We start from the raw sequence: 24,897 nt of genomic DNA on the forward strand, positions 1-24,897 counted from the left end.
AATATACAAAGTGGGCCAGGTCGTGGAATCGTGCCTGATTCTCTTCTCAGTACCACAACTCTACCTGCCTATGCCAGAAGTTTTAGAATGTTCTCTGGGACCCTTCAAGGTGAAAGGCCATCATCTCTATGGCCTATAGATTTCAGTTGCCCTCCTTGTTGTTGACTCATCTTGCTTTTCCTGATACACCAAGACTCTGCCATTCACTTTAACTCCGATGACTGGCTTGATGAGAGAGAGAACAGTAAGTGGTACAGGCGGTACTGGACTCCCAGTCACAGAGCCTGGGCAGTCCAACAGGAAAAGTACTTCTCACTGAAGGGATTAGGAGTCCCACAAGGCTCTCCCAGGTGGCTCACAGAACCCCAGAGCATGGTTTGCTATGTAACTGGGAGTGGGGTGGTGGTGGCTGAAGCAACACTCCCTAGCAGCGACTTCTCTCACTCCAGTCTCTGTGGAGGGCATGCTGCACAAAGTCAATTTCTTTTTATTTTGTATCCTGAATACATGCAATTGCTAGAATTGCCTGAATCACTGCATTTTGGATATGATTCATTCATTCATTCATCAAATATTTATTGGGTGCCTATTATGTACCAGGCACATTTCTAGGCCATGAGGAAACTTTAGTAAAAAATATAAATGTTGCCTTAATCGCTTCCTTATGGATCTGACATATTTGAACAATTTCTTACTTTTTGAGGCCACCTTATCCAGACTTGTCTTTTCCTTTCTCCTCTGTGAAGACTGGGCCAGCTCCTGAGACCCCAGCCTTGCCTAGAGTCCCAGGTCTTCCCTAGGCTCCAGAGGAAATGCTCAACAGACCCTAACACATAGTCAAATAAATTGTACTTGAAGTATTCATAAGGAATGACTTTACTCTGGTTTTGGAATGAATCTAGAGTCTAAACAGTGCTACTTAATTTGTTTTTTTGGAGAAGAATGCTTAAGAGTGGGACGATGACTCACAGAAAGATCCTGGCTGAAAGCTAACAAAGGCTTCCTTCTGTTGGAGCTTGAGAGCCAAAAACATTAATTCTGTTCTCTTCAGTGTGTCTGTCACCTTAGCACCTAGGTGATTTATGTAAAAGCCTTTTGTTGTTTCTCATAATATCACAGAACTTTAAACCCAATAAGAAAAAGAGAAAGAATAACAAGGATATTTCTTAGTGAGACGGCAAGAACACCCAGCCTGCCTTCTCAACCTTCACCCAAATGAGATTTTTTTTCTTTTTAATAAAAGGTATGTACTTTCCTAGTCTTTCAACAGAAAAAAAAAATATGGGTGTTCCCTTGGGTAAACTTTCTGTTAGGAAAGCAAATAACTGAAGGAAGCCTCTGATTCAAGAAAAGATTTCATAAATCCTTCTCAGGAAGACCTGCCTTACTGGGAGAGAGAACTAAAATGTGAAATTTTGAGGTGGAGAAAGGCATTGTCTGTCTGCTGAGTGTTCTCGCAGAGCTATCTGCCTCATCTCAGTCTGCGCTCAGCAGCTCTTCACGATCGTGTGCAGTAGAGGTTCTAAATACCACTTGGGAGTGTTGATGGGCTTGTCCATCCCTCTTCTCCATCATTCCTAAGATCTAAATCCTGCCTGATGTCATTTTGCTTTTACTCAACAATTATATATTGAGTAACTACTGTGTTCCAGGCTTAGTGCGGTTGATAATTTCCAAGGTAATGCTTTTTTCTCATTATGGTTTATGGGCAGATATAAAGTGAGTGTTGAAATAGTGCAGATGTTTAAAACTGAATTGCCAAATCTGAGATAAGAGGATTGTTAAGTATTAAAAGGACACAGTTCAACAGCCTGCCAAAATCCTTGGGTGAAGTATGTGAATAGACTTAAGTGCTAATATATACCAAAGAAATAGCATTGATCATGAGACAAAACAGTTGATCATGGAATAATGGAATAATACACCCAACACTTTCCAAAGAAGCTGGTGGTCAACATCTCTCTGGCACTGTGGTTGACATTTTCTAAAGCATCTGTTTTGAGGTGTGTGAAATGTTCATAAGTTCATGAGCATTTTTCTGTATGAGTGTATGATTAACATATAATTTGTGGGTGGCCACACGGAGATAGACTACTTTAAGACAGGTGTAAAGATCAAGTTTAAGTATTGCTAAACAAGTCATTTGTTGGTCAGTTTGTGTCTGTTCTTTAAATTCTGAAAGTCTCATAAGAAGAGTTGGAGTCACAGATCCTGGGTCTGAAGAGGATGAGCATCACCGGCAGCATTTGTGGGCCATGGAACGCCCCAGATTATATGAGGGGCATTTACTTAGACTTTTCTGCCCACTGTGGACCAGTCTCAGCAGGTCTTGGATCTGAGGGCATCTGATCCAGAAAGGTTCATTCTTTAGTTCCCTGCTAATACTGATTGAAGACCACTGGGAAGTGACCAGCCTTCAGAAAGTCTTGAAGGGGCAGAGCTAGGAGAAGAATTTGGGGGTGGATTCTCACTCTCATTATACCTCCCCACTTATCTCTCTTCTTAGAGATAAGCCCATAGAACGACAGGAAGCATCTGGTTTCTTCACCTTCCCTCGTATAATGATAGGCTAAAGGGATTCTTAGTATATGAGTCATGTTGGCCAATGCTCTTTAGTCGAAAGCTGATGACTTGAGAAGCAGACAACTCATTGTTCACTTTGGACTTCCTGTTTCATCTTTATGACCATGTGAGCAAATTGAATCAACAAGCGCTTTTTCTCTGAAGAAATTTATAATATTAAGTGCCTGTGGAGTAAAATGTGTGGGAAGCAACTTAAGCAATGGGGTCAAAATCTACAGACCAGAAACAACAACACTTACCTTTCCCTCTTCCTGCTGCTCTCCTGCCCAGGGCTCTTGAGAATGAGAAGAAAGGAGTAGGATGATTTTGTCAGTGGAAAGTAGCCAAACTCGAGGTGAGCAGACTGATGAGAAGGACCAGGGTCAGCAAGTGCTTTACAGCAAGGAAACACTTCATACAATTGAAGATCTCCGTTTAAGTTTCAGAGTTTAAAAGCCTATTCCTGTATTTTATTACTCTGTAACCTACAGAAGAATGACACATGGTTACATAAAAAGAGAAAGACGAGAGTGGTGGAAAAACGTCTAAGACTAGGAATAAAAAAACCTGAGTTTTAATTGCACTTTTGTTTCTTATTGATTGTATATTCTGGGGCAAGTCACATCACTCCTGTGGGTCCTAGTTTTCTTCTTTGTGAAATGAAGATGTTAATAACACCCATTTCCCAAGATTTTTGTAAGCATTAAATATATGTGTGCAGTTCTTTGTAAAATAGAATGTCCTCCAAAATCTTTGCTATTCTTATTTATAATAGTGTGATAAAACTTGACCAAGAGAGTGTTTGAGACAGACCTAGTGTTGTTGAGAAATGGAAGTGTCTGTTCTCTTAGGCTGCTATTTTGTTTAGCCCAAACATAAACACCAACATCCATTTCTTGAGAAGTTTAATCTCCCCAACTTGTCAGCCTTGTGCAAAGCTTAGTTTAATATTGATGTCATAATAGTCATGTGAGGTGAGCACAAGGACAGCATTTTAAGGCAGCCATAGCATAACCACAAGTATTCCTCTTGATCAATATCACACAGAAATATGCACATGAAAACCAGTACAAATCAGATATGTGAATTAAGAAAGATCCCCAGTTTAGAAGCTGATATGTTGAATATAACATCAAGATAAACTAGTGTGTGAAACCAAGTTGCAGAACTGCTCACAAGTATGTAGATAATTCCAAGGCAAGAGGATCTCCACCTGTTTGGACGAGCCCTCAGGTGGCTGGCATCAGTTTGAAGTTTAGGTAAACTGGAGGATACGGTATTTCGATGGTTGGGTTTTACATCAGTCTTCATGCGGTACACCTAGTTTGCTTAAACAAGAAACATTTTCAATGTCATTAGATGTCCCCAACCATATTTCATGTTTATGAGGACCATATCAGCTCTCTCAGCTACTGGTTGGGATCCATACGTCAGAAAACAAGATTAATAAGGAAAACCCCATTTTTCCTGTATTCTAGGTCTTGCACGTTTACGAGCAATTAGGTAGATTTCAGGGTCAGCATAAGAATTTATTTTTATATCTCTGGATTCAGTTTGGATAACCCTGGTGAAAAACAGTAGACCCCCAAGAAGCAAGATTAATCCATTAAAATGTTAATGTAGCTTTTACTTCCATCATTTATCATCACCTTTCCATCTTTTTACTCCCTTAGAATAATCTACTAATAAGAACATACCGTAGTCTTAGAAGGGGTTAAAGTAAGATATTTTGCATTTGACATAGATGTCCAACTAACTAACTGAATACCTTTTTTCTTTTGACACATGGAGCTCATTGTGCGCCTTCTTGAGAGAAAGTTTGATTTCTTTAGCCAGGCTTCTGTGTTTGGCTTTAGCATTTCTGTCCCCAGCAGCCCCACCACCACTCTTAAGCAGAAACCTCAGCCACAGTACTCAACCAAGAAGTGGCAAGCCTCCAAGAAATATATTTCCCCCAAATACATGGCTGGGTAGGTCTGGTTTATGTTTGGTTCACCTCCGAGCATCTCACATGTAACTTCTCCCTTGAATGAACCAGTGACAATACAGCAAAATCGCTCCAGGACTCTGGAATTACTGTCCTGAGATCCACCACTTCAGCCTTTGTCTTATGTGATAGCTTGGGGTTTGCTGACAGAGAACATCAAAGAACGGGGACCAGGTTGAGGACAGTTGGCACTATCTTTAATCACTTGGTGAAAGCTCATGAGGATTTGTTCAGATTCAGCTAAGTAAAAATCCTCCACTTCAGCACCTCATTCAGACAATATGAGAACCAGATGGGTTTCCACAGCTGCCTGATTGCTACTGTCTGATGTAGATGATCGGAATTCTGCACATCTGTGCCACGACTTCAGGGAACGCCACGGCCCTTTATTTTACTCAGTAGACCACACGAGAGCATTTTGTTTCCTGATTAATGTAGAAATGAAACCATCTTTCAAAAGGCACCTTGTCCTAGCCATTTGTAAATTAATTTGTTAATGAAACATTACATCAGGGTAGCACTTTACAGTTTACAAAGTGCTTTCATTTCCTCATTTAATCCTTAAAATAACCTTGTGAAATAGGCAGGGCTGTTGAAAGAAGCTAAACAGTTGAGGAGAAAATCCAACGTTCTGCTATTCCCGTCTTTAAATGTTTGATGGTAACTCACACTGAATTATAGCAAAGTATAAAAGATGAATGAGCCCCCTAGAATATGTTTCTTCCTAAGGGAATTATCCTTTTCTATACACAATTTCTGGAACGCTGAATTCTCAGACATTTGCATTGATGCCAGTAACTGTACCGAAGGATGACTTTGTCCCCTGGGAATGTGGGTTGAGGGTGAGTGTTTGGGAGGATAGTTTGAATTGCAGGTTACAAGACAATGTTTGAAGTCACATTAAGTCTTAAAATACCATGTTGATTTTGAAAGATATCTTTTTATGTGCTTATTTTTACCACACAATTTTGAGGGAAATTCACACACCAGAAAGACATATCATGCAACTGGTATCTCAGTTTGAGAAACTTAGAATACTTAGCACATAATATTTATTAAAACAAGAACAATTTCCTTAGTTCTTTTTCATACGCCACTAGTGTCCAGCAAACAATATTAGATTAGTATTGAAATAGATTTTTCCTTAAATTGTTTGGGTCTTCATCCACCCTCTGTAGTTAGGATGCCCATGCTATTAAAGTAATGGCGAACTGGCATCTCCATGGAGAAAAGCCACATGTTTTGCAAGCTCTGATGAATTAGAGGTAGTTTTCTTGAGTCAGGAGCCTGAGCTAGGCCTCGCAGCAGCTCCTCACAAGCAAATGTGGTAATGATGCAATTCTTCTCGCAATTCTTAACCTATGGAATCAAGTCCAAATTTCTTTGAAAGGGAAACAAGGCCCTTCATCACCTGGTCCCACCCCATATATCTGTTTTCATCTTCTGCCACTTGTGCTTTTTTCTCCTCCAGTACTTGAGTTCTTGTGGTCTCTGAACACATGAGAATTTCTCGTGTTTCTGCACTTTTGCACATTTACACCTACTGTTCTCTCAAACACTCTCCTGCCCTACTAATGAGTGGGAAACTCCTCATCCTTCAAGTGTTACTTCCGGCATGACTCTTCCTACAGCCCCGAAGCTGACAAGGGGGTCCTGTTACGCCTCCACTGCGCTTGGACATCTCACCATGGTCCCAGGCATCACATTTCTATTGTTTGTTTGTTTGTCTCCCTAGTAGATTACAAAGTACTGGGAAGCAGGAGCCGTCTCTCACGGTGCCTGGCACAGAGTCCGTACTCCAGTGATTGTTGAAGAATGGATGAAGGACTGTGTGATTGATTCTGCAGTCGTCATTTAAAAGTGGCTTTTTCAGATGTCATCTCACAGCAGCAGTAAAGAAGGAAATACACCTTTGTTTTTTCTCTTTAAGTTATAGAATATATTAATTATTTTGAAAATTATAATCTTGACTATAAAATTCTTAAAAAGTGATTTGACTGCACTTTTGGCGTTTACTAGAAGCAATATTTTGATGAAATGCCATTAGGAATGTTCTATAAGGATAGAGGATAATAAATGTCCTTACAAAACACTAAGTTGTAACAAATCATAATGTGCTCACTAAGTTATCAATTAAGTGCCTTCACTGATAATAGGATTTATAGGTTAAGATAGAGTAGGAGAGAGAAAGTTGTAGCAAATATAGTGTCATATAAATAATATTGATTATTTTACCCAGATTATTACTTCGCCTTGCTGTTGTTGGTAAGGATGGAGTCTTTGGAGTAACTACTTTTTCTCAATTCTTCTGAGATATATTATGAACTCGACTTGTTAAGGGCTTTAATGTATGACTGTGTTATCACAACAAAGAAAGCAGGATAATTAGGTCAGAGCTGTGGATAAAGGAAGGAGCCTGAGTCTATGATGCTCTCTCTATTTTTGTTATTAACATTAGAGGATGTTGTAGCTCTTGTTATATGAAGCTCCAGAGTTAGAATTTTATCAGTCATGCTGATCTGATCGATGGGCTTCTTCAGTCTTGCTCTTTTTCTTTCTTCTCTTTCTTGGATTGTGGATCAAAGTTAATACCGTTTAAAACAGTTCTCATCCCTTGCCCATTTCGGACTGAGCAACATTAAGTGAAAATTGTAGGATAATCAAGGATGGGGTGTATCGATAGGATTGTCTAGGAGTCACAAACACACGTGAACTCTATCTACTTCAGAGGATTATTGGAAAAAAATGATCTAAGGTATGTGAAATACCTGGAATCAAATTAAAGAAGGTATTTAATTTATATGTTCAGGAATGGCATTGTTTCTTAGTCCATTCAGGCTGCTCTAACACATACCATAGACTGGATGGCTTATAAATGACAAAAACTTATTTCTCACAGTTCTGGAGACTGGAAGTCTGAGACCAGGGTGCCAGCATGGTTGGGTGACAGCCCACTTCTGGGTTGCAGACTTCTCATTGTATCCTCATATTGGGAGCTAGGATTTCAACATATGAATTTTGGGGGGAACTCAGACATTCAGACCATAGGGTATTGGATTATATATGTATGTTCAGAGTTTTATTTTTTATTTCTTCGCAGCCAATAACATTTCAAGACTGGAAAAGTAGTTTGTGATTATAGGGAGTATAATCTTATAATCTTACTTTATAGGCAGAAACATCCCCTTAATCTAATGCTTTGTAACCACAGCCACTGTGTGTACAGTATGCATCTGAAGTATGTCAGTGGAATCATATACTTCAGCCAAATGGTTCTGATCCTTATTATCATGAGGAATGATGATTTATGTGATGTTAAAAGTCCTCCCTCTTTTTATGTTTTTGATCAATACAAGTATTTTCCATAGTAATGCTATATGGCATAGAGTATCCAAAGACGGCCCCAGTGAACTATGCCTTGGGATATTCGCATCTTTGTGTAGTCTTCTCCCAGAAAGTCTAGACTTGTCTGTGGCTCTTGCTAACCGTGGAATGCAATGGAAGTGACACTGTGCCAATTCTAGGTTTAGCTTTAACAGACTGACAGCTTCTGCTTCTTCCCTCTGGAACATTCGCTTTTGGGGACTCCTGAACCACCATGTGAGAAGTTTGGCTATCTTGCTGAAGAAACCTTGTGGAGAGGTCCTGAGCCTATAAGGAGAGGAAGAGGGGCTCAGTCTCCCAACATCCCAATAGAACCTCCAGATGACTCCAGCCCCAGCCAACAACTGATTACAATCTCATCAAAGGATTCAAAAGAGACCATCAGAAGAATCTCAGTCAATCCCCTGAATTGTGAGGGGGTAGTAAATGATTGCTGTTGTTTTAAGGCACTGGGTATCGGAGTGATTTGCTATGTAGCAATAGATAACCAAAAGAGGATCAGAATATCAAAATCATTTCACAAAATCTCTGGTATAAAATATACACTAGAAAATGATTTGTTCTTGGTTTCTGAGAGGGATAATATTGCTGTTGGGCAGGCTGAGGCTGTTGGAAGCCTTGTTCAACTCTGATTTAAAGTAAACATTCTACTGAAAAGATCCAATAGCTTAGTTGCAAGGGTCAGAAGAACCCAAGACGACCCATGTAGATCAGACATAAAGGATGCTTTCAGGGCTTCTACTCTCACCCCCATGGAAGGTTGGCCTCAGAAATCAAAATCCTTCCCAACACTGTTGTGTGTTCCCCTGCCCTCACGCTTGCAATCAAATTCTTGTTAACTTGTTCTAATACTCATAGTCTCTGTCTTTGTCAGAAGTAAAAGGAATAGAGGGAAGGATAAGATTACGATTTTGTGAAAAGATTGAACCTGCAAAGACCTGGGACTGGATGAATGGGTGAGAAAGAGTGAAAAGAAAAAGGAAAAGTGTAACTAAGGTGAATGAACTCTTTCTTAAATCTCAGATAGTTTCTTATTTCTTATAATTTTGGTAATGCTTTGTACTTACAAAGCTCTTTGTGATTTTCAAAACCTTTTTTTACCTACAGTACATCATTCAATTCTTATAACAATCCAGTGAAGTAAACAGGACATTATTCCTCCTAGTTTAGAGATTTGTTTAAAAAATTGTTAGGCAGTGGGCATCCCCTTTTTGGTAAACTCTTATATGGAGCCACAATACATAAAATTGATATCAGTGGAGCTATTCTGATTCAATTGCGGGTAAAGGGGGGCATTGGGGTCAACTTCTTCTTGCCTCTTCCTCAGTCTGCTCTTCAAGATCCTGTAGCAAACCCCAGGGCACCTCTGTAGAACTAACACAATACTCAACCCTACATTTTGACTTGATCCCAAACTTGATGAAACAAATATTCTTTGTTTGCCTGAAGATTTCTTCCAGTTAACATTACTCATTTTGATCCAACCTACTTCTTCCTTTTGTCTCTGTGGATTTTCTGTTTGCTCAGCTGAAGCTCCTACTGAGTGTCATTTGAGATTCCTGCTCTTTGTGGACTCGTGGTGTAGACTGACATCTTAGATCATGATCAGCAGTGCCATCTATCTATTTGTCCATCCACTCACTTATCCACCATTCATTCTTCTATTCATCCACTATCCATCCATCCACTCATCCATCCATCCATCCATCCATCTGTCCATCCATCCATCCATCCATCCTCCCATTTGTAAAGCCTACATCCATTCACTCACCTCCATCCATCCATCCATCCATTCATCCATTTTCCCATTCACCCACTGCCATCAGAAAACATGGAGGAAAGAATAAGATATACCAAGATTATAGTATATATCTATTTATCTATCTAGCCATCCATCCACTTACCTCTCCACCCATCCATCCATTCATCCACCTATCCAGTGAACAACACAAAATATTTGCCTTCATAAAGCTTAAATATCAGGAATAGACTATGATTCTCATTTGCTTATGAAGTTATGAATAAATAGGCTTCTCACTTCACTGGATAGAATAATACACATATTTTTAAAAGTAGATTAATCACAGTGCTATTTCTACCTTCCAGGGCTTCCATGAGTATTCAAGAGATAAAACACTGAGTAGTATTTCTGGGAGTTCTCTGAAGAAAGATGCCAGTGGAACAAAGAACACCACAGTTAATGCTCTCAGTAACTTACAATTATGGCCCTAATGCAAGAACCAAAGCTGATAATTCAGGTCCAGAGTACCAAATTCCATAATGATCCTCCAGAGAGGAAGAAATGGAAGCAAAGTTGTGCCAAAAAAGATTTATTCTAAATTAAAAAAAAAGAAAATTATTTTTGGCTGCGATAGTTTTTCTCTGTCTGTCCCTAAAAATGGGGATGGTTGGCCAGTATCAGTTGACTGGAAGAAACCGAAGCAAGCTGCTGAATTTACAAGTGGCTTTTTAAAAGAAGTTTACAGCACAGGGAATTGGAATAATTTGTCTACTACTCACCGTCACTGCTGAAACTCGGATTCGTACAAATGCTGGGAAAAGGTGAGGAAATGAAGTAGTTTTTTAGGCTCAGATTCAGGAAAGAAACCTACTCAGACTCTGGATGTAATGTCTGATAGGAAACAGTGTATTCCCTTGCTACTCGTGGAAATGCCACTTGATAATGAGTTTTGACCCAATTTCTTTCCTCATTGCAGCATAATAATTTCAATCACTGGGGACACATTCTGAAATCTTTTAAAAAATTATTTCCCTTGATTTAAAAAAATAGCCTCCTTAATCCAACCTAATCTTATGCAGCATCCTATTCTTACAGTATATTTTACTCAAGATTACAGTGGTCTTGACTCACAAAACATTCACCTTTAGACCAATTGTCTTTTAAGGATTTTCTTGGGGCTTAGTCCTGGATATGTTACACAGTCATGGAAATTCTATTTACATATTATTTGCAGAGCATTTATATGTGTTCATCTAGATGGGTTTTTTTCCCTCTCAAGTTACTTTCAAGTTAAAATGTGCTCAATGATATTCTTAAGGCTATTTCCTGACTGAAATTTGTTGAAGTTTTTATTCACTCATTCACTTTTATTTTTTGTGTTCTCTAAGTAATAGAATGGGAAATAGGACAGAAACACAGCATTCACACAGTAAGAACATCTAAAAACCACTGATTTGTGTTTTTTATAAGCTGTTTTTCAGAATGTGCAATGATTCTCATTTATGTGAGGGCTGCAAGGTCAAATTTTTTAAACAGTCTCCAATTCCAATTTGGATTCATTTGGAAGAAAGAATTTCAAAGGACAAAAAGATTACAAATGAGGAGTGTCATCAGAACCAGTGGAATCTAGTGGAAAATGATTGGATTTGAATCAGGTGAGAGTTTAGCCAAGCACTAATTCTTATTCTCCAGGTGAGCAGCCAAGTCGAGACCTCTCTGAGTCTCCTTTTCCTTATCTGTAAAATGGCAGTGGCAATTAAATGGGCCAGAAAGACCACAGAAAGTTTTCCCAGTTTCCAGGTAGATAAGGATGATAAGTCAGATTGCTTTCACATTGGTTTACTACCAAACTAGCAAAAAAGCAGAGCAAAGGGTATATGTGACATTCAGGACATGAAGAGTGGAACTGGATCTCTGATGTTGTGCCCTGTTCCCAGGAAAGCTACGAAAATTAGAGGTCCCAGTTGCCTTCATAGCATTGGGAATCCCCCTTTTACTCAGGCTAGCAGTGTGAGGGGGGCACTTCCATAACACCGTTTTTACCTTGGTTCTCCAGCTCTCTTCTGGACTGCCTCTCAACCCCTTTTGTATTTCCTTTCTTATACTTGCCTAGTGGATGTCAGAGTTGCCTAGAATACCTCCTGCATCTTTCTGCTCCCCTCCTTCTTCATGATCTTCTTTGGATGATCTGACACCATTTGGCAAACTTATGGTTCCGTGGCTTCCACTGCCACCTACATCCAGAAAACACTCAAATTTATCTCCAGCTTATGTCTGTAGCCTTGATGTCCTACTGGACACTTCTACTTGAATATCTCAGAGGAAACCTGAATTCATTCAGTCCAAACTCAATCACCAAACTCAATCCTCCTCAAACATATTCTGTTTTAGTGATTGGAACCATCGTCTCCTCAGTCTTTGAAGCCAGAAGTTTGGAAATTCCCCTGTGTTCCTCACTGCCCTGTCCTGCTTCAGCTACCTCTGTTTCCATGCTATCTCTTACTTGAATTCCTCCTATGCTGCTGTCATAGACATTTCTGTAATACTCAAATTAAATGATATGATTTCTTTGTCTGAAATGCTATGACTCTATGCTATTGTAAGGACAAAGTCTACATGTCCTTATAAGACATATCAGACCCTCCATAATTGGACTGCTGCCTCCTGTCTTGTCCTTGTTCCCTGAGACCTCTGTGCGCAACGAATGCTCTGTCCGCCGCCAGTGAACCAAGTTCCCTGGGCTCAGCATTTTCTCTCTCACTTATGAGTCTTTCCCCTCTACTGCTCTCTCTGCCTTAAATGCTTTTCTCTCTTTTATCCCCGTGGTAAACTTCTTCTTGTCTTCAAAACTCACCCCAAGCTCTCTTTCTTATTTTCCAGACTACTTGACTGGAATTTCTCTTTTCTGACAGCACTCTTGAAAGACTTCTTTCAAAGCACTTGTCCCACTATCTTGTAGGTACTGGTTAATTTTTCTCTCTCTCCCTAGACCTTTTAGTGTGTTTCTCTACAGCAGGGACCCTTCTTACGTCTATTCATCCCTGACCCCAAGCATATTGCCTGGCACATAGTAGGAGCTAATAATGCTTTTTTTTCTTTTAAGTGACTCTATTTAATAAAATACCACTCAAGACATTGCTTGCATTGTTGTTTTGAAACTGTCTTGTTAGTAACATTTTGTTTGTGCTAAGGTTGTGTACCAACCACACTGAAAGTCGATGTGAGAAACAACTATGGGTGGTGGCTCTTCACATGCCCTCATCATAAGAAAAGCAGGCCTGCGATTTTTTTTCTTTTTGACAAATGAATAAATGTTAGATGACTGAGAAAGAAGCAAATAGACAATATCACGAACTGGACTGAAGCTTCGAGGGACCATTGTCAGTGTCCTCTCCCATTGCTGCTGCAAATGAGGCTGCCTTAGGAGGAATTTTCTCTCTATTTAAATTTTCTCCAGCTCATCACCTGCTGAAGCTACAGTAGTAGATGGAGTAACTGAGGGGCTAAAACAGTAGACAAGAAACGTAGGAGGAAGACAAAGAGAAGTACAGGCTGGTATAGATTTTGGTTAATCCAGCATTGATTACAAAGAAAACATTTGAAGCAATATCATTTCCAAAGAAATAGTTGAGCATAAATGAGGGGGACAGGTCTTCCTGAGGTGCGTCAATCAGTCTCTGTTTGGCTCAGTTTGAGCAAGCTGTTAAGAGGACTGTGACCCTAAGAGAAAAGGCTGCCTGTTGGGATGGGTCCTGTAGGAAACTGTGGGAGTCATTACCCAGAGCACAGACAACACAGACAATTCACATGGTAGGAACAGTTTTCATAGATCTTTTCAAACACAATTAGGTGGATCTGAAATAGAATTTTAAGCTCTCGCAGCACCTTGACATCAGAAAACCGTGAATAAATAAAATTACAAAATCAGAATGCAATTCAAAAGGATTCCATGTGATAATGCCTTTTTCAATAAACATTGCAGAAAGAAAACTGTGTGATAAACCGTATCATTTCAATTTTCTCCTGGGGATTTTTATATCTGTATGATTTTATGTAGAAAAATGTGATTAAAAAAAAGCTCGGTCACCATGACTCCTGAATCCCTGGTAAGCGTTCATGGTGGGACTAGGCGTGGAGGAGCTGCGGGGGACCCGTGCTAGGCTGGCCGCATTTCCAAATGACATTTCCTGGGGCTGGAAAGGCTCTGCCTCTTGCCTACTCCCTCCAGGGACTGTCAATTACATAAGATTTTCCCTTCAGGGATTATTCCCTTGGGTTAAGGTATATTTCTAGAAAGTTCAAGTTAAATTACAAATACATTAGCTGGGACAAGTGGCATGTTAATCCAGTGACAGGCATAAAGACCTTAATGCAAATTTTCCTAAAATGCATTCTACAGAATATTATTTCTGAGGAATATATATAAACAAAGGGGTCTATGATCAGAGACGCTTGTCAAACACTGGGTTAAATGGAAACAAATTCTTCTTCCCTCTCTTCCTCTTATTCCTCCTCCATCTCTTGTTTGTATTTTTAGCTATGTTTTTCCCCAAAGCTTTAGTGTGTGTAGAGTGAATTTTCAAGAAGACAATACAGTCAACAAAGTTTCCAAAACTTATTTGAACATGAAAAGCTTTTTATTTGTGTGTTTAGAGAAACACATTTTGGAAAATCCTGTCTTTGTAACCATTAGATTGTCACACTTGGAACTTGAGAGAGGAGATGTCAGAAACCAAGGTTCTGATTTTGAGGGAGGCAGGGGGCTGCACACATGGGGAGCTGCAGAAGGTGGACCTGAATGCACAATCTACACCAAGAAGGCACTGGCTCTTGGGAGGGGCCATGTAGGACAGGTCAGAGAGCAAAGAAGGCAAGCCTTTCTCAGCTCCCAATTTTACCTCCTGAGGAAAGCCAGAGGTAAGGGCGGGTAGTAGAAAACAGGGGTTATGTACTTGTTTCGGAATTCAATTTCAGGTTTGGTTTTGAGTTCAACTCAGTAATTGCACGAGAAATCTGATCCGAGAAGATGTGGTTAGGGCTGAGTTTGGATCTTCTCTATATCGACTGGTCCTCTTGGAGAGTTGATTGGCTTTATGTTTCTTGGGATTTAGGCTCAGGGTGGCTTTGGGTTCCTAACATTGCCTTTGAGATTACAGGCTGGAAAGAAGACAAGCAGGCAGCATGACATAATGAAATGATCACCAATTTGGGAGTTAGAAAGGACAGGTTCTGAATCCCAGACACATACTTTAGTCTGAGCTCTGCCACTTACCCAAGAGAGGACCTTGCGAAATCACTTCAACTCTCTTGCCTCAGTTCTTTTCTTCAGTGAAATGTGAATATATAAGCTCAAGTCTCAATGGTTTCCTCTGTCAAATGAAAGCATCAGATGGCCTTTAAAATTATTTCTAATTCTAATGTTCTGAGTTAGGTTCTATGTATCTATATCTATATGTATATGTATACACATACGTATATATTTATGTATCTCTCTCTCTCCATACATACATATAAATAAACAGTTGAACAATTTTTTAGTAACAAAGAAAGGTCTAACATAATTTCTTTGTTCTAATGAAACTAATATTTTCTTCTGCTTACATTTTAGGTATATTTTGAATGACTGCAACAAAAACACAGACTCAGAAGGAAAGAAGGCACTTTACAAATTTGAGGTAGTATCTATTAAAATGATTTAATTAAGTAGGGAACTTTTAGGATTTAAATATCTAAATTTTAAGTTTATTTTTTGAATAACTAATGTGTAGCCCAATAATGAAATTCTGTTATGATTCCTGAAGTTCTTGACTGAAAACATTGAATTTTTAAAGGTTAGTTTTTCCTCTGACCATGAATACTTATTAATAATGGTTGTATGTCTCAGCATACTAATTTTTATTTTTGCATGGCAATATTTTTGCAAGGCTCCAGTTATTCACAAATGCTATTTCATTCATTTACAAATAAACGTATGAGATAAAGAAGGGAGTGTTTGGCTATTCTGGTTTTGCTAGGTGTGGAAGCAGGGTATGTAGCAGCGACTTTCTTGGAAACTTAGAAGTTATAGTTAGGACTGGGAATGAAACCAACTGAGCATGGTTGTTCTAGCTTTGCCATCATTGATTGGCCAACCCATGAGTAAAGACTTAGTGCTCTAGATTAATAATGAAGAAGAAGACGATTATAATAATAATGCTTGAGCTTCTTATTTTGAGCAATTCAACATGCTCACTCCAAGCCTCTCATTCATTTCAAAAAAATGCAAATATGAGCACCAAATTTAGGATTCAAGCCAACTCCTCCCTCTCCTTTTTTTCCAGTCACTGGATACTGTTGCATGAGTCTTAGAAATGCCTGCTAGATTCACTCTCCCCCCTCTCATTACAGTTTCCAGTCATTATTTTCATCGCACTATATATGGATTGTGGAAACAGCTTCCTAGATTGCCTCTCTGCTTTCAGCCTCATTCTTTTCCATTTCACCCTGTGCGCCATTACTAAGATATTCCAAAGGCACCCCTTTCATTTTGTCGGTCCCCTCAGGAACCTGTAGCCTACTGTGTTCAGCCTGATCTCTCTGTCTGATTTGTGAGGCTTTCCCCGTTTGGAGCTGGGTTAGTCAGCTCGGGCTGCCCTAACAAAATGCCAGAGACTGGAGGCTTGAATAACAGACATTTATTCCTCATAGTTCTAGAGGCTGGGAAGTCCAAGATCAAGGTGACAGCAAGGTCGGTTTTATTTTGAGGTCCCTTTTCTTGGCTTGTAAGTGGCACTATCTCTCTGAGTGCTCACCTGACCTCTTCGTGGGCAAGTGGAAAGAGAGCAAGCTCTCTAGTGTCTTTTCTTATAAGGGCCAATCCCATCAGACTACCACCTCACCCTCACGACCTCATGAACCCTAATTACCTACCAAATACCATCACATCAGGAGTTAGGGATTCAAGAGAGGAATTTGGGGAGGGCACAAACATTCAGTTCATACAGGGCTTCTTTAGTTTCCTGTCTCATTTCTGATACTTCTGCATGTGTACCCTCAGCTCCAGTTTTCTCACTGCCAGCACCCCTCCTCCATACCCAGTGATTTTTACCTGTAGACTTTTGCATCTGTTGCCCGGGAGCCCCCTTTCTCCCTCACCTCCTTTCCTAGTCCTCTCATCTGGAAGACTTTCTTCTTCCCCTGTACTTTCTGCAAGGTCCTGCAAGGTCCATCTCAAATTGCCACCTTCACCAAAGAATACTTTCTAATCCTCTCCAGTTCATAGTAACATCTTTCTATGAACTCTTACAGTTATAGTCACATCATAATTTAGCACTTCATTATTCTTTAATTCTTTTATAATATTAGTGAAATATCTTACTGGGATTTATGCTCTACAGGGTACTTTCACATCTATAGTCTCATAGGATTCTCTTAAAAACGCAGTGAGGTAGAAGTTATTATAATTTCTATTTTACACATAAGAAAATTGAGGCTCAGTGAGGTTAAATGACTTACCACTGCTTATAAAGCTGCTAAATTGGGATTCCAGAGCTGTTTTCTGACTCTCTAAGATCCGCAGTCCATCTACTCACTCCTTCTTCCATTTTATGAATCTGTATAGGAGTTCCTTCTTTTTTGCCTTCTAATTTAGGTTATCTTGTATTTTATGTATCTCTATAAGCTGAATTTAATTCTTTTTCGGGGAAAGAAACAAATACAATGAATTTCCCTGAAGGATTTCAGAGTTTATTCCAATTGAGTTCCTTCTCACTAAATCATAACCTGGGTAATTCTGTAATAAATAGTGGTCTCTCCATTTAATAAATGAAAAACCAACAAAAACAAGGACTTAATTTCTGCATTCTATCTACTGGATTAGGAAACTCCTCTATTTTTTTCCGGGTGAAAACTGTTAATGAGAAGCTGTTGGCAAAGATAACACATTTATTCAACAAAGCAATATGTCATTTTTGTTTTGTTGTAATTCCAGTGTGTGGATCTAACTTCTCCATGCCTGATCTCAGGATATTTTGGCCGCCCACACAGAAGATGAACTCTGAGGTGACAACCATGAAGTTGGGGTGAGGGAGTGTGAAATAATTTAATAGTGGAAACCCACCAATCACACCTAACCCCAGACTGTCCAGACATTAGTGCAAAGAAACCACTTACAAATTCTTTGAGAGTGATACCAAATCAGAAACATTTAATGTGTGCTGGAAAAGCCAAGTTAAGAATCAAGTTCAGACATGCAGAGGTGTGATATCTACCACCAGAGCCAAGTTAGAAAAGGGTTAGCCCTTCACATGGCCAAGTTAAACAAGACACAATCGAGGATAACTCATCCCTCTAGGCATTTATAAACCTACACATGGGAACTTTTGAAAATGAAGTTAGCACCGATTGTGTCTTATTTTGCTTGGCCATTTCATGGGCCAACCCTTTAGGAATTTGGCTCGGACTGGGGATATCACACTTTTATGTGTCTGACCTCCCCCCTCAACCCCTCAACTCTCCTTTTTTTGTGTATATATAGAATTTTAAAAATCAGATATGGTGTTATATGCTTAAGTTTAATAAGAGCAAAAGATAAAAACAAAATATAAATAAGAACAGAATGTGCTGGAATAACAATGTAATTAGACTACCAAGGACTTGCTTCTTCCTTTCTGGTCTGCTTTACATCTCAGGGCTGAAATGCATCGTACTGGTCAAGATCGACGGTGAAGCTCGTTGGAGGAATTCCTGAACCCAACCTCGCCAACCCACTGCTGATAGACTCAGAAGCAGACGTGCTGAAAAGGGGCCAGCCGAGCATGTGGGCACACTATAGCACATATCGAGAGTCACACAGTGAACAGATAGTGTAGTTAAGTCTAAAGGTGGCTCAATGTCTTCAGCGTTTGAAGCTAATAGATTGTGTGTCGTTCCTGAAGAGCTGGCAGGTCCTGGGGCTGTGTGCAGAGCTGGGAAAGAGGATGTTAAGTACATGATGAAAAAATTGCTTTCAAGGGTGTTTTCCTAAGATGTTCTGTGTCATACCTGTCAGCAAACTTCCCCTGCTTTGAAGCTGTAAATTTAAACAGCTACTCGCCAATGCAGTGTCGGCTGCATAGATTATCAAGGAAAAATTTCATGGCATTTGATTAACTTGTAAATTTTTATTGCGATGTAATAAAGAAGGCATCTCTACCGAAATCCCTTAAGCACCCAATTCTGAGATGCTATCCCAGCTGACCTCATACTGAGATACATTTCTGCTGAAAACTATACTTTATTTTTGGGTCAATAACCCAGTAATTATACTTTACCATTCCTTTAACAAGGCATTGAGTTGAAAGGGACATAAAGCTTAATAAGTTAAGATATATATTTACCCTACGTTTTCTGGATTTAGGTCCTGCAAATTGCTATTTTTTCTTTTAATGTTTATGTTTCTCAGCATTGCTGTGCCTGTGTGACAAATGCACTCAGCTACTTCTCATGGTTTGATTTAAGGTCTTATCCTGGAGTTGATTATGACACAAAACTGGTGAAATAATATTTTCTACTGTCAGACATTAGGCAAGACTCAATGCACTGAGCTCAGGAAAGGGCACCATAAATACGTGCATTTTAATTCTTGCTCAGCCTTCTGACTCTTGTGCAGCTAAGAGTAATTCTCTTAAAAACCAGTTGGCACTTTTTATTTGGCAGCTTCATGCTGAGGTAAATGTTGGCAAATGAACAAACTGCTTCTGTTCCAGCTTCCCTATGGTTCCATTCCAGGTCAATTCCAAGATTCTGGCATAATCTGAGAAGTTTCTGCTGGTCTCCACCATTTCTGGCCAAGGAGACCTCTGGGAGGCCAGCTTAGAACTGTAACTGCTCTGTGGTCCATGTCCATTGAATGACTTGTATGGTGATCTATTTTGCTCGGTGCAAAGTTCCTGTATCTAGTTATCTATTACTGAAATTCCTAGACACAGACACCATTTATGATTTGACTAGTCATTATTTTTTGTTTGTGTGTGTGTTTTCCTAAGAAAACTGGGGCTAGTTTTGCTAAGCATCTGTTCTATTTGTCTTAGTCTATATTCCCCAGGACTCACTTCTGAAAATCAAAGACCTCTTTGAAGTGGTTCAAATGGTAGATACCCCCTTATCCTAGTTTCACTTTCCACAATTTCAGTTACTCGGGGTGAATAGAGGTCTGAAAATACTAAATGGAAAATTCCAGAAATAAACAATTCATAGGTTTTAAATTGCAAGCCATTCTGAGTATCGTGATGAAATCTCATGCCCTCCCATCTGGGACATGAATCATGCCTTTGTCTATCGGATCCAGGCTGTAAATGCCAACCACCCACTAGTCACTCTGTAGCTGCCTGGGTTATCAGATCAACTGTTGGGTATAGCAGTGTTTATGTTCGAGTAACCCTTATTTTACTTAATAATGGCTCCAAAGCACAGGAGTAGTGATGCTGGCAATCCAGATATGCCAAAGAGAGGACACAAAGTGCTTCCTTAAAGTGAAAAGGTGAAAGTTCTCCACTTAATAAGAAAGAAAAAAAATTGTATGCTGAGGTTGCTGAGATCGATAGTAATTTTTATTACAGTATATTGTTATAATTGTTCTACTTTATTAGTTATTGTTGTTAATCTCTTTCTATGCCTAGTTTATAAATTAAACTTTGTCATAGGTATGTATGTATAGGAAAAAACAGCGTATATAGGGTTCAGTACTGTCCGCGGTTTCAGGCATCCACTGGGGGTCTTGGAACATATCCCCTGTGGATAAGGGGGGACTACTGTGCTATTAAATGACTAAACTTTTCCTTCTCTCTTTCCGCAAACCCTATACAATTTTTCTTAGTATCACTAATGGCCTCTATAACTTTGCAATTGGCTTCTCTTCATAACAAAACTGGTGATGTGCCAAAATGTACTCTAATGGAGGATGATAGCATATTGGAAAGACTCTTCATGTAGAGAGATGAGAAATCAGAGGAAATTTTATGTACTCATCAGATATTAATTATACAGCTGCTCTGTACAAGGTGCATAGTAAATGCATATTTACATTTATATTTTAGGCTAGTCTAGATATTGTATGAAATTGATTGGAATGGCTTCTATTTGAGTGAACATCGTGACTGAAACTATGTGTACAGGGATTTCCTAGGAGAAATGAATTTATTGCTTGAATTTGAGAAAAGCGTCTTGATTTAGTAGACATAGAGGGGAAAGAACATTTCCCGATTGGGGGGTAGGATGGCAAAAAATCGTGAAGTAAGTAAAAGTTTAAAAGGGCTAAATCAAGTATGCGTTTATGGCATAGAAACTATGACTAACGGCCTTTAGCTAAGATAGAACATTTGATGTTTTGAAAAATATGGAGAGTTAGAGAATGATGTTGGAAGGGTGCTCTTATGGAATAATTTTAAAGGTCATGGTCAGGAAGTTAATTTGACCATATCAAATTGTAGAGAATTTGATTTTAGACTCTTCCTTAAGTTCAGGTTGATCTTCTGGAGTGCTGAGGTTTCTTTCTTTGATTTGCTAATCAGATCATTTTAAGAATTACAAATGTAAAAGGCAATATACAATGTCCTTAAGAAAGGCAGTTGATCTGCTTCCAATGCCCAGCACAATGCCTGGAATACAAGTAATGATCAGATCAATGAGAGGTCAGTTCATCTCCTGGGCACGCAAGTTGATCGCACGCACTTATAGTTGATCAGCAATTCCTCTCTCTCGCTGAATAATTACTACTCTTTATATTTTGAAATCTCACTCTTAATCAATTCACAGAAACTCAGAAACTTTTCTAAATAGAAACACTCCATCTGAACAGTGATAAACAAGATGTTAACGTCTGCATAATGGAAGACAATTTATGCAGAGGAACTGTGTGCAATGACTTAGAAAGAAAAAAAATTTTGACAATTTTTAACCTACTCCTGCTTTAATTGTTTTGGCATGTGAGAATCAGAGAGTCACTCAGGCATGCAAATTTTAGCATCCCGGAAGACTGCCACTTGGCTGCTCAGATCCCTTTTTGGTATACTTCTTTGCTGCAGAAAAAACTCCACGATAGCAAAAAGCAAGTAAATGTTGTTATGTTTGAAATGACTGAAGGTGGTCTTGAACTTTTTCACTGGAACAAGTGTCATGGGTTAAACACTTTGACCAAGACTGCAGTGAACCATACAATCGTTTCCAGAACCCAGCGTATTGTTCATAACCGAGGTTGGATGCCCATCAGGAATTACAAAGTGATATTTGACAGTGAAGACTGTTGCAGTAACATTTGTTTGGGTTTTTAAAAGTGAACATATATATTGTGAATGTTTCCTTTCCTTTGTTTTTATTGCTTTCCCACACTTTTCTTTGATGAGTTTGGAAGAAAAACTTCAGAAAAATACAGTGATAAGAGTCAGTAAATTTTCTGCAGAGAGTTTAATGGGACAGGTAAGATTTCTTAAATAAAGAATTGCCTCTTGCCACAGACATGGCTGTTCTTCCAGTTATGGATGGAGGGAGACTGCTAACAACCCCCCCATCCTGACAATACCAAAAACAGTACTGACAATGGCTGATGATGCCCACATTTTACACTGTAGCAACTCAGGCTGGTGGACAATAAACAACAATGCCGTGGTCACACTACTACTACTAGTAAGAGGCAGACCCATAATTTGATTCCAGGTCCTCTGACTCTAGACCACTCTGTTTCATTTATTAGACAGATATTTACTGAGTCCAGTTATTTCTTAGTACATGTATGATACTACTCATCTTGGAGGTTGAGTCCTACGTTATAAGACGTAGCCCTGCTCTGAAGAAGCTTATACTCTTGCCAGGGAGATAAGAAATGTTTAAACAAAAACTAACCAAAATAGAAAGCAGTAAAGAAGATATGGAGACTTAAAAAGAACTCCACAAGGGAATGTGGATGAGAGAATTAAAAGAATAGGTAGGTATTTTAAACAATGTAGGCTCATATTTTGGGCCCAAATCACTTGTCTTTTGAAATATAAAACATGGTATCATTCTACCAGGATGTGCAAACCTACTTGACGAGAGGAGGCATAGCACATGCATGAATGTTACGGCTTTGCAGCATTTCGGCAGACTCTGATGTGATCAGAGAGGGCTCCACAGAAAAGTTGGAACTTGAGTGGGACCTAGAAGGGTGGGTGAAATTTGGATATTCGGCAGGCAAGAGGGAGATGTTGGAGGCTACAGAATTGGTTCTCATTTAGTTGTGGAGTCAAGAATGTGTGTGGAGCAACTATAAAATATTGAGAAGATCGGTCTTATTGGAGAATGAGTTTTCTGGGGAAGTGATGCAAGATAAGACTAGAAACTTTAGAATGACCCTCTGCGAGCATCTGGCAGGAAGAGGGAGGCAGAATGCAGGGAAAAAGAAGACACACCATTCACCTCACAGGATGGCTTGGGGCTGGCTCTGTTCACATCTTAGTGTTTTTGTCTGGGATCTTTCCTCAAAAACTCTTATTTCATTATTAAGCACCAAAGCTAAATGAATACTGAAAAAATTATTTGAAAAAACAGGGGTTAAAGATTGAGGAATTATTTCCATAAACAGCAAGGTATTTCCTGAGGCCAAAAAATGTGAGTTATTTCCTTTATTATTTTTAATACTTTACTAAATGCCCGCTAGTCTTTGGAAGGTCAGAAATAAACTCTTATCCTCAGTCATTCTTCTTATCTTTGAAACTTATCCGATAAGAGCATTTTCAACTTCTCAGTTGCAGAAACAAGCATCCTTAATAAAATTATATGGTACTTTCTTTGATATCTGATTTCTATCTCTGTTTATTGTCTCTCTTTTGACGTTACTCTTACTGGATGTTTTTAAAAAACAGATTGTGCAGATTTGTTATTCTTAAGCACATAGAAAACCATCAAATTAAATAAATTTCTCTGAATATTTATTATATAAGAACAGGAGTAAGTTTATATATATTTTTCCCATTTCAACTGACTGCTAATAAACAGAGTAAGTCAATTTTGGCATTTCAGGAAACAATAATAAGAAAGTAAAACATCCTGTTTCTAATTCTGATTTTTTACTTTTTTTTTCCTATTTCATGGTTATAAATGTAAGCATTTAGGAAGCTCTGCTTATAACGGTCCTCTTGAGTTATATGCTTCATGTTAATCAGTTGGTATAGAACGTGCAGTTTTCTCTCCTTTCAGAAGCCTGTTATATGTAGATTTTGTTCTGCTTTAAAGTTTATTTCCTTTTTATTTTTCACAGGAAGAATACAAAGGTGAAATGAAGTGTGTAGAGAGTTAAAGAAATAAATGCCTAGTCCTTTAAATCATTGTAGTCAGTCAAGCAAAGATCTTAAGACATAGTGTCTGTTTTCTAGGATTACGTAAATCTAGCTGAGGGAAAAAGACATATGTGCAAGAAATAGTGAAGTGCCATTGTAGATTAGAATGCCAAAATTTATTGCTATTGTATAGTGACTGTTATAAGAATTCAGAGAAGATGGACAGCTAATGAAGGGCACAAATCATTCTAGACATCTCATCATGAAGGTAATAGGGCAAGTTTTGCATTTGTGAAAGAGGGATGGGTGCATTTCAGAGCTAGAGAAGCTTGAGTCTGGCCTGCTTGAGGAAAGCTGCTTGGGACCGTGGGATAGCTTGGAAATAGTGGACAAAAGTTGGAGTCAGACTGTAGACAGATTTGAAGTCTGAGTTGAGACGTATTGGGACAGGAGTGACTACTATGAACTAAAAATCTAAGGGACATTGTGTGATGGAGCATTTGTCCATTAATCCATTCTTCCATTGAACAAATAGTACTCGACTTCTAATATGGGTTAGACTTTCTGTCAAATGTTGGGAGCACAGGATTTTGAAGGGAAGAGAAACTGGAGGAAGGGAAATCAAGATAGTTGTATTTGTATTTGTCCAGATATTAGAAAATGAGGGCCAGAATTGGAGTATAGTGATGGAAATAAAGAGGAGGGGCTGGATTTATGAGGTTCTTTGAATTAATACTAAACTAGTCATTTTAACTGGCTGGCTATAGAGGATAAAGGAAAGGGAAGAGTAGAAGATGGTTCCTGATATTCAAGCTGCGCTGACTTGGAGAATGCAACTGATAGGAAGAATGGAATCAGGTAAGTGGGTACAACTTTGGTGTAAAGAGGACAGGTATCACTTTAAAATAGCAGTGCCCTGTGTACAATCAGAGGTATAGGACTGGAACTTAAATGAG

The 24,897-nt window shown here is 39.0% G+C and overlaps 1 long non-coding RNA gene across 3 annotated transcripts in view; it reads left to right on the forward strand.

The window, feature by feature from the left end:
* LOC139046520 (uncharacterized) overlaps window positions 1–24,897 on the forward strand; it is a 54,825-nt gene that overhangs the window by 22,602 nt on the left and 7,326 nt on the right. The window contains exons 2-6 of one of the 3 annotated variants that reach the window (XR_011506649.1): window positions 10,040–10,495; window positions 11,145–11,329; window positions 15,283–15,349; window positions 17,644–17,734; window positions 18,344–24,799. This is a non-coding gene — a long non-coding RNA (uncharacterized lncRNA). The remainder of the gene's footprint in view (window positions 1–10,039; window positions 10,496–11,144; window positions 11,330–15,282; window positions 15,350–17,643; window positions 17,735–18,343; window positions 24,800–24,897) is intronic. The other 2 variants (XR_011506648.1, XR_011506650.1) reach the window with 2 other exon arrangements.

The sequence above is a fragment of the Equus asinus genome, chromosome 11 (genome assembly GCF_041296235.1).
Source record: "Equus asinus isolate D_3611 breed Donkey chromosome 11, EquAss-T2T_v2, whole genome shotgun sequence".
Lineage (NCBI taxonomy): Eukaryota > Metazoa > Chordata > Mammalia > Perissodactyla > Equidae > Equus > Equus asinus.